The sequence below is a fragment of the Schistocerca americana genome, chromosome 9, assembly GCF_021461395.2.
Source record: "Schistocerca americana isolate TAMUIC-IGC-003095 chromosome 9, iqSchAmer2.1, whole genome shotgun sequence".
Lineage (NCBI taxonomy): Eukaryota > Metazoa > Arthropoda > Insecta > Orthoptera > Acrididae > Schistocerca > Schistocerca americana.
In genome coordinates this window covers 132,486,511-132,497,305 of record NC_060127.1, presented here as the reverse complement: position 1 = coordinate 132,497,305, position 10,795 = coordinate 132,486,511, and the positions used below count along the sequence as shown (strand labels likewise).

Genomic DNA, 10,795 nt, shown 5'->3' with positions numbered 1-10,795 from the left:
ACTTGGCTTTCATTGCATGTGCCTATATCCTCCAGAGTTCGTAGTAGGAGAGAAAAGTTACGAAGTGGGGCAGTGTCGTGTGAAACTGGGATGAATACTAATTGAACTGGGAAAGCTGAAAGTGATAATGTTGTGACTATTCCTTGTGTAGTATTTCATATTGTAGTGTGGTGTATGTCATGTAATTTGGGTATGTGTGTTTTGCATGGGAGAGTATCGAGGTAGTTTCAAAAGATTAGTGGGTTATGCGTGTTCCTTTTGTACTGCTCGGTCTGGAGGAAAGTTTCGTGATGGTGATTGTGAGAGTCGAAGTGTGAGAAATAATAAAAGATCCACCATCCTATCCAGAAAGTGCACTGTAGCGTTAAATAATTATGAGACCATAAGGTAGAGAATCACCAATGTTAAGCCATGCCCACTGGGCGGAATTTCTCATGTGTTATTGTTGTAGGTTATAGAATTTGTGTGTTTAGGTTATAGAATTTATCGGAATAAATAAGATAGTGAAATGAAAAAGATTGGTGGCCTTTTCCTTCGAATTGTATGTTGCCATGATATCCAGAATTTATAATGTGTGCGCCACTCATATTCTGTGCGATGGCCACGTGTTGATAAAAGCCGTTAAATAAAAGACATAAAGAAAATGTGGTATTGCCAGTGCTTAGTGAACAGTCAGAAGTCTGTAAGTTACTGATAGCCAGATGCGTGTTTCCGTTGCGTATTATTCATACAGGAGGATAATTTGTAACTTTATTGTGAGTACTAGAGTTCATGTTACTCGACAAATAAGAATGAATCCACTCGCTTGGCAGACCACTCATCTTGCAGGCCTGACTGCTTGATGCCACAGTACGAGCAAGGCATGTGGGTGCCTCTCAATATTATTGACTCATGAGTGTGTAACAAGTGCCTTTGTATTAAGTTCATCCTGCTATTTATTGGGTGCATCTCTGACAAGTTGTTATTTAGGACATCAGTGTCCGAAGACTAGTCAGAAATATTGTGTCTTAATTTAAGCCGTCAGGCGCATAATTGTCAGTGGATTTAAAATTTTCTCGTATGTGACATATACTTTGTTTCATAAAATGACATTGGTAGCAGATTCACTAAATTCTTGTGACTTACTATTCTTATTACCTAACGTAATCAGGATTAAGATACTGTTGTTTTAAAGGAATTTGTTGATATAATTGTTAGATAAAACGAGTTGCAACAAAAGGGGCCCAGTCCTTCTCATTGTTTCCCTATTCCCTAGTAGAAGACCGTTTCAAAAATGGTAACCAATGGGTTGGGTTGGGTTGTTTGGGGGAAGAGGCCAAACAGCGAGGTCCTCGGTCTCATCGGATTAGGAAAGGATGGGGAAGGAAGTCGGCCGTGCCCTTTCAAAGGAACCATCCCAGCATTTGCCTGGAGTGATTTAGGGGAAATCACGGAAGACCTAAATCAGGATGGCCGGACGCGGGATTGAACCGTCGTCCTCCCGAATGCGAGCTACACCACCGCCCGTACGAAGAAAAAGTTCAAATCCGCTCCCCCCCCCCCTCCCCTTCCCCGAGCGGATAAAGCCATGGCGACGGTCCTCCCGGGCTCTGAAGGGGTAATTCTGTTTGATGTCCTCCCTCATGCTCCAACGATCAAAGCTGAAATGTGTTGTGCTACCGACTAAAGATTGAATAAATCTATTCGGCGTGTTCATCGCCACAAAAATGCTGACGAACATGTACTTCTCCATGACAGCACAAGGTCTAGTACGAGGGCTGTCCAGAAAGTAAGTTACGATTGATCGCGAAATGAAAATTACAGTGAAAATCAGAAATGTTTAATTTGTAACAGTTAGCTACACCTTTCAGCTACTTCTCTACGTAGTCGCCGTCCTGACTCAGACATTCGTCGTAGCGTTGTACCAACTTTCCAATGCCCTCATCATAGAAGGCAGCCGCCAGTGCTTTCCGCCAATTCTCTACGCTGGCCTAAAGCTCGTTGTCTGCGCCAAAATGTTGTCTTCATAGCCAGCGGGTCGTTTGCGCAGAGATGAAACTCAGTGGGAGACAATTACGGGCTGTATTGTGGGTAACCAAACATTTCCAATTGAAACGATGCAGGAACATCTTCATTGCCCCTGCAGAACGAGCCTGAGAATTGTCTTGAAGAAGAAACCGCACGACAGTTATGTAATGTTGGTTGCATAGCTTCAGGGGAAAATTCTCACCAGGCCCTCTCACTTGGCGGGAGACACTATTTTCTATAACATCTTTACGCGCTCACTAAGAGCTCAGGAATGAAAAGAGCGACATAATTCTACCTAGAGTCATACTAGAGACACTGCCCAACACATCTTTGCAAAGCTTTATCGGATTTTTCATAGTCGTTTCCATTTCGCGACCGATCGTAACTTACTTTCTGGACAGCCCTCGTACAACTCTGGGCACCGGAAATGAGCACACAAAGCTTAGCTGGACTGTTTCTCCTCATACATCCCACACCTTGCGTCTTCCATCTGTGTACCTCAATAAAGGATGCATTCCAGGGGAGACCGCACGTGGATGTGGGGGATTAGGGGGGGGGGGGGAGGTTACTGATGCAGCCAGACGTTGGCTCCGACGTCGACCAGTAGAGTGGTACCCTGTGGGCATACAGGCCCTCACAGTCAGGAAGCGCAAGGCCGTCGCCTTGAACGGAGATTAAGTTGAAGAATCGTATATCCTAGCCAAAAGAATCGGGAAAATATGGTGTACTGGAGCCTGAAGAAAATCTACCTACTTCCAGAGAAAAGTGTGTTGCGTTTCTTACTGAGCTCCCCCCGTCTTTTCGAGGTTTGTTTCGTTTTGCTCACACTGTATTCCAGCCAAAGGGAGGAGGCAAAACTGATATGCAGGGGGCATCAAAAAGATTCATCCGACTTCAGAAGCCTCACCTTACATTTGAAAGACATGGTACAATCTTTCCTTATGCTAGACTGATCATACACGTGAGCCGGCCGGGGTGGCCGAGCGGTTCTAGGCGCTACAGTCTGGAACCGCGCGACCGCTACGGTCGCAGGTTCGAATCCTACCTCGGGCATGGATGTGTGTGATGTCCTTAGGTTAGTTGGGTTTAAGTAGTTCTAAGTTCTAGGGGACTGATGACCTCAGCAGTTAAGTCATTTGAACCATACAGGTGAGGTTGCTGTTTGGTAGTGTGCAAATCTGTCCCGCTTTGCACACACTGTATCTAAGCTGCTACATCGGACCTTCTATAGACGTTCGTCCCACTGACACAGTAGACAGCGCAGGTCGCCAATGGAGCAGACGCTAATGAAAGCTCTAAAAAGTGGTACCGAGAGAAATCCAGCAAGGAAGAAAATATTCTTTCCAAAATGAGATTATCACTCTGCAGCGGAGTGTACGCTGATATGAAACTTCCTGGAAGATTAAAACTGCGTGCCGGACCGAGACTCGAACTCGGGACCTTTGCCTTTCGCGGGCATGTGCTCAAGTGCTCTACCAACTTTTTTTTTTACAAAAACCTATATTAAAAAAAACAATGTTACACATTCCAAATACATATTAAGTTATACATACATGAAGTTATTTAAACAAAACGGTTTGATCATTTCAATTACGCTGACGTTAAGGCAAGACAACAGAAGATTGTGTTACTGACTAAATTACCAGAAAGAATTAAATTAAACATCAAGAAAAAAATTTTTAAAGACATTCAAACCTCAACCTCCAGAAGTAAAATCAGCACTTCGAATTATGAGCTGCAATCTTTACAGAAGCATAATTAGTTCTTTATGATGGATATCAGCAAGTTGGTGGGATAATTTTAAATATAAAGCAGTTTAATAATCATATTAGACAATTTCTGAAATACTTGAGAATGGCGGAAAGGAGATATATAATAAAGTTGACTAGCCTTCCAACTACACTTTCTGGACATTAATTGAATCTAAGTATCTGAAGTGATCAGATCTATATAATCAGTCTTTCACTGCAAAAATGAACAGGGCAATGTGCCAGCCATTGAATATTACATTTATCAGATAGAATCTTATGATTTTAACCAATCGATAAGGACATTTCTATAAAAACCGTCTGTTTCCAAATTTCTAGTATAAGCCAATAATGCACCTTTAATGTTTTGTGTTTGGCACTATTAGACACACAATCTCAATGTCACATAAGTTCTGTACATTAGCTTATAAATTTCAAAGAACTACTCTCTGAAGTAGAAAAAGCGCACATCATAAATATACTGTAAAATCTTAAATAGTATCCTTAAGGTAACTACAATACATCACTGTCAACACAGTCCTCTTTTTTATATTAACCAATGCCCATTCTTTCAAATACAATTTTTAGCATATTACCGAACTTTTTCTTGTGATTCGAATAGCTTCTAATTTTGTGGAACTCACACAGCATGTGTACCTTGAACTCTATGATGCTATCGGATCCTAATTTGTTAAGGACGTAGTTAACAAAATTTCCCGTCAACCAGTACACAGCGTTATTTTTTGCTTCTGGGAAATAGCGTGCTTCAGGCCTGTGTATCAATAACAGCGATTTATACTCAGGGGGTGTTCTTGTAATCAGAGCTATTTGCTCGCGGATCCACTTCCAACTATTCATGTGACCACTGCAAGTATATCTATGAATTACTGTGTCAACTAGATGGCATTTTTGACATAAATTTGTTTCACAGAGTCCGATTGCGTGCAGTCTTTCATTGGTGCTAACTATGTTGTTAACTGTCTTGTACCATGACGTTTTTATATTTGACGTGAGCACATTAGAACTAATGTTTTTCCAAATCTCAGTCCACTCAATGTTTGGAAACTGTCGTTCTAATTTATTGGTTCCTTCGCTTTTCTTTCGTTCCCGCATTATGGCTCTCGATGTTAAGTGTCGGGACTGCCTGAGTTCGACACTGACATAACTAAACTCAACATAGAAAATCCTCACGTGCTGTAAGCGACTGTTGATATTCTGCACGTCAATCGGGGGAAGCAGGCTTCGAGGTTTAATGATCTCGAAAAGTTGGCTGGTTATGCTTTCTCGCAAGTCTCTTATTAAATTAACTTGCCTTTTGACAAAAAGAGCAGAGGCTTTATCCGTCATTTTCATAGGGCATGCTGTCAGGGTGATCCCAAGTGTTTTATGTTGTCGGACTAATTTTGCCCACTCGACGTTGGTATTAGCAAAACCTCTGAGATTTAACATCTTACTTTTTTTCCGTTTGCATTGGCTCCAGATGTTCTACAGTACGAATCAATCACTGTTGCTAGCGTGGTTACCTCGTCATTATTCCTTATAATGACCCCTATATCGTCAGCATAGGCCCTTATAACTGTTTTATTTCCTGATAATGTTAAGCCTTTTAATGTAGCATGGACATGTCGGAGGAAAGGTTCCAGCGAAATGGCGAAGAGCGACATGGACAGAGGACTTCCTTGAGGAACACATCGTTGTATTTGCATCGGCCTGGATTGTTGACAATTCACCGCTATTTTAGCATTTATTCCAGTTGCTATGTTCTTAATCAACTATATGACCCTATCGTTGAAACCTATTTTCTTCAATGTCTGTAGAAGATATTCATGGTTTACTACATCGAACGCTTTATAAAAATCTAAAAACAATAAAGCACACTTTATGTTTGTTACAGAAGTTATTGCAATGATATCCCTGAATTCCGCTAGATTTTGAAAAATGGTTCTGCCTTGCCCACAGTTCTGATGTTGACTAATAATTTTATCTGTAAGGCATGAAATTCTCTTCTTTATTATTCTAGCTATTAATTTATAATCAGAATTCAGCAGTGAAATTGGACGAAAATTATTTAAATCTTTGTTTCCATTATTTTTTGGCACCAGAACAATTTTACTCTCCTTAAACTCAGCCGGAATCATTTTACCCTGAATAACCTCATTTACAATGACCGTGATTTTCGCACCTACTATTGGCCAGTAACGGATGTAAAACTCTGCTGGCAGACCATCCGGTCCTGGGGATTTTTTTGGCGGTGAGGCGCACAGAGTCTCATACACGTCTTCTTCACTGACAACCTCGAGAAAATTTTCGTTGTCATCTTCTGTCGGCTGTGGGGCTAGGATGTCAAGGAATTCTTCCAAGGAAGCATCACTACTTTGATGTACAGAATATAGCTCGCAATAATAGCGATAAATCTGAGCTACCCGAGCACGACTCACGCCCCGTCCTCACAGCTTTACTTCTGCCAGTACTTCGTCTCCTACCTTCCAAACTTTACAGAAGCTCTCCTGCGAACCTTGAAGAACTAGCACTACTGAAAGAAAGGATATTGTGGAGACATGGCTTAGCCACAGCCTGGGGGATGTTTCCAGAATGAGATTTTCACTCTGCAGCGGAGTGTGCGCTGATATGAAACTTCCTGGCAGATTAAAACTGTGTGCCGGACCGAGACTCGAACTCGGGACCTTTGCCTTTCGCGGGCAAGTGCTCTACCAACTGAGCTACCCGAGCACCACTCACGCCCCGTCCTCACAGCTTTACTTCTGCCAGTACCTGCTGTGAGGACGGGGCGTGAGTCGTGTTGGGTAGCTCAGTTGGTAGAGCACTTGCCCGCGAAAGGCAAAGGTCCCGAGTTCGAGTCTCGGTCCGGCACACAGTTTTCATCTGCCAGGAAGTTTCAAAATATTCTTTGATAAATAACATCATCAAGTAACTTTTGGGATGCCACACGTTTATTGCTGCCTTCACTGTACACGTAAGTTGCACAAGAGGCAGTATCCGATACTTGGTTTAAACAGCAAGCTACAACCTCATAACCGTTAATACACACTCGGGGCCGGTTCGCCCGACATTATCGTGGTTCAAGTGCGTTTAATCATGGCATCTTTTAGTATCTGTCTGTAGTTCAGTAAACTTTCTAACATTGGTGACGACCGCGTTCGACACACGTCCATTTGCGTACGCCGCCACTTGACTGCCCCCACCGCGCAACTGAAGTCTTGGTGCTTCCTGACGCCATATAGGTTCCAGGACTCGTCTCGTTTTCGTATATGGCGTGGCTCGTCTCAGCCTACGAGAAATTAACACCCAGTTCGAATCCGCCTAGTTGCTATGTGGCCAATGCCACAGCCGCTTCTGCTCCGCTCAAAGTTTCGTACAGTTGCACAACCTCATGAAATCTAATGAATTAAACGTGGAATAATGAATATGGAATCCAGCACATATGTATTACATGCAGACATAAAATTTTAATTACGCATCAAAGAAAAATAAAGTTATGTAATTACGCAATTAAATGTATGTTTCAACGTAGTCGCTGCCTGTTAAAAAAAGAGAACTGGCGATCTATTACGAGACGAGTTTGTCTTTCGGAAAAGTAAGGCCACCAAAGACGCAGCTCTGACGTTGCAGTTGATACTGGGAAGAAGACTTAAGAAAAATAAATAAGTAAATGAAAAGGCTATAGTGCTACAACGATGAAAAATAATATTACGACGATGTTAAATCTTATTTTCATGATATAAAGAAGAATTGACGATATTAAAAATGTAATTATAATTTTATTATTTTAATTTTTGTGCTCAGTGAATCAAAGACTTTCTAGTGCACAGAATAAACTAGCATTGTTTGTACTACGAAACTATGTATGATTGTTAAGTGAGAACTGATTCTATGTATGATATTTTATCTGGGCGGATTTTGTTCTCGTACTGGTCGGTAGAGAGAAAGAAAAGTTTCTTAATTGCTGTATGTAATGTGAATGTATAAAGGCTATAAAAAGGAGAGAGAGAGATAATCCTTGCGGACAATCACTATATCGTATAAGAAAAGGTAAATACAAATTCAAAACAAATATCTCTAAAGTGTATCGTCTTGTGATTTCTAAAGACTGAAAATTGCGGTGTTTAATCTAAACCTGTCCTGAATAACAGCGAAGAACATTTATGTCATCATATATTTTCTTCGTTTGACCACGGTTGTGATTCGCATGTTACTTTTTGTTACCCGACATGTTAGGAATATTTTCATTATACGCGCGAAAATGCACACAGCTTTAATCGAACCTGCATCTTTCGGAAACGATAACTCTTAATCATTACAATTACGCGAATACCGTCTAAACCGCAACCGTGATCACAAAAGTGTTTCCTGAACCTGATTTTTATAAATGTGTAGACTTGAAAGCGAACAGCATTGCAACATCGCTGTCTCGCAACAGTTGAAAGAAAACAAAACAGGGACTGAACAACTTTAAATTTTAAAGCCGTCAGCGTTACGAATTCTGAACGACGTAAGTTAATTAATTAAATATTGACAGGAGAGAATTCTTAAATTTTAAAAATTAAATCATAGCAAGAATTTAAAGCATTTTAGCATCATTACGTTTCTTTGCATTAGAACTTGAGTATCAGATACCATCATATCTATTTAAAAGACAGTGCGTAAATGAAATTGGCACCTTTTATAATTATTATTATAGCAATTCAAAGCGCGTTCATAGTTATCGACCTAGAAAAAGCGGTCGAAAATGAAAATTGACGCAAGAGGTTCGATATTCTGAGAGAAACAGGAGTCAGATAAAGTGAGTTATAGATAATACAGAAAGTGTACAAGAACCAAAAGGTAACAATAAGAAGGGAGGATCAAGAACTAAGTACTCGAATTAAAACGAGTGTGAGACACGGATATACTCTATCGCCTATAATACTGGGCAGTCTATACATCGAACAAGCAATGACGGAAGTAGGATACAGGTTCAAGAGTAGTATTAATGTTCTAGGTGAATGGATATCAATGATAAGATTGCCTAACGACATCGCCATCTTTAATGAAAGAGAAGGAAGTTAGAGGATCTGTTGAAAGGAGTGAAAGGCACAGAATATGGATTCAGAGTAAACCCAGAAAAGACAAAAGTGATGAGAAGTTGCAGAAATGTGATTAGCTATAAACATAACATCAAAATTGCGGACCACAAAGTAGACCAGATTAAGGAATTCTCGTACCTTGGAAGGAACATAACACGTGACAGCGAAGCAAAGTGGACATAAAAAGCCTATTGGCAAAGGTAAAGAGGACATTTCAGTCTAGGAGAAGTCTGCTAATATCAAACATCAGCTTTGATCTGAGGAAGGAATTCTAGAGATTGTACATTTGGAGCATGTCATTGTATGGTGGTGAAACATGGGCTGTGAGGAAACAGGAGAAAAGAGAATGAAGCATTGGAAAAGTGGTGCTATAGAACGAATAACTGGAGTGACATCTGGAATGAGGAGCTTCTCCACGGACTCATGGAAGAAAGGAACGTATGGAATAAGTTCAGAAGAAGAAGGGACTGGATAATGGGACATATAGAGCTCAAGGACTAACTTTCAAGGAAGCTGTGGGGAGCGGTGGAAGGTAAAAAGGGGAAGATCTGAGTAGATGTGATAAATGAGGAGGTAGGGTGCAAATGCTATTCTGAGATGAACTGGCTGGCACCCTGTGGAAGAGCAATTACAGCACTGTCTATGAGGGGGTGAAAGGTGAAATTATATCTGTAAACAGTCACCATCGTCAATGAATTAACCAATCATGAATGATACATCGTTAGTACCCAGTAACATTAGTATTAGCCTGATGGATTAACCCCGTGGGACACGAGTTGTAACTTCACCTGATGCAAAATGCGCGCTGCCGTACTCTGAATTGCTTTAACTGTCTAGTGTTGCTCCCTGCTTCGCCTTTCGTAAATAGGAGGTAACTTTTTTAATGGGTAGCTTAGTTTACCGGCGGTGTCAGGTTTGCAGAGTCATTTCTCATGGCAGAACTATTTTCACGGATGATAGTGGCAGCACTGAAGCGTATTAACTGCAGAAATGTGTGGTCTTCAAACAAATGGAGCAATCACTCGAGCCATGAAATGATAGCTGTAAAATATTGTCGACATCAATTAGATGAACCAAGCAATACACAACAGATCATTAACATGGACGAAGAACAGTACCGGTCCAAAGATGGAACCCTGTGGAACACTAGTTGAGCCTCATCTGACGCAAAAGACGCTGCGTGTCTCTGTGTAGCTGTCCGCATTCTGTCTGTTAAATAGGAGGTAAACTTTTCTAATGGGCAGCTTAGCGTCATTCTGGTGGTGGCGGGAGCTTAGCAGGCGCATTCCTCGTGGCGCCATTATTTACACACGGATGATAATTCGCCGCGTTGCCGCGTATTAATTACGGAAGTTCGGCAGCGCGGAAGTTGGCGTCCCCGGCCCCTCCGGCTGCAGCTCCAGCTCCAGACAGAGCTGAGGAGTGAACGCGCTCGCTGGAGGCTGGAGTTGAGGCCCAGGTGGCCGTGGCCGCCACTAATTGTGTCGCCAGCGCCGTAACGAGCGCCCGCGGGGGACACTCCCCTCTCCCTCCCTCCCCCCTCCCTAACTCCTCTCCCCCCATCCCTCCTTCTCCACACAGTCTACCCGGTTGGGACGCGGCGCGCTGTACTGGCCCGCAAGCCACTCTGCCCACGGAAAAGACACAGAGTTTTGCACTATCCCCACCACGTCCTCCTAATATGTAATGGCAGTTGTGGGGAAGGCAGATAGTCGTCTTCGGTTCATTGGTAGAAGTTTGGGAAGATGTGGTTCATCTGTAAAGGAGACCGCTTATAAAACACTAATACGACCTATTCTTGAGTACTGCTCGAGCGTTTGGGATCCCTATCAGGTCGGATTGAGGGAGGACATAGAAGCAATTCACAGGCGGGCTGCTAGATTTGTTACTGGTAGGTTTGATCATCACTAGAGTGTTACGGAAATGCTTCAGGAACTCGGGTGGGAGTCTCTAGAG

At 42.1% G+C, this 10,795-nt stretch overlaps 2 non-coding genes across 2 annotated transcripts; one reads left to right on the top strand and one right to left on the bottom strand.

The window, feature by feature from the left end:
• Positions 1-6,411: 6,411 nt before the first annotated feature.
• Positions 6,412-6,486, bottom strand: Trnas-cga. The gene has a single exon. It is a non-coding gene; the product is annotated as a tRNA-Ser (tRNA).
• A 67-nt stretch (positions 6,487-6,553) lies between these two features.
• Positions 6,554-6,627, top strand: Trnas-cga. The gene has a single exon. It is a non-coding gene; the product is annotated as a tRNA-Ser (tRNA).
• Positions 6,628-10,795: the final 4,168 nt, after the last annotated feature.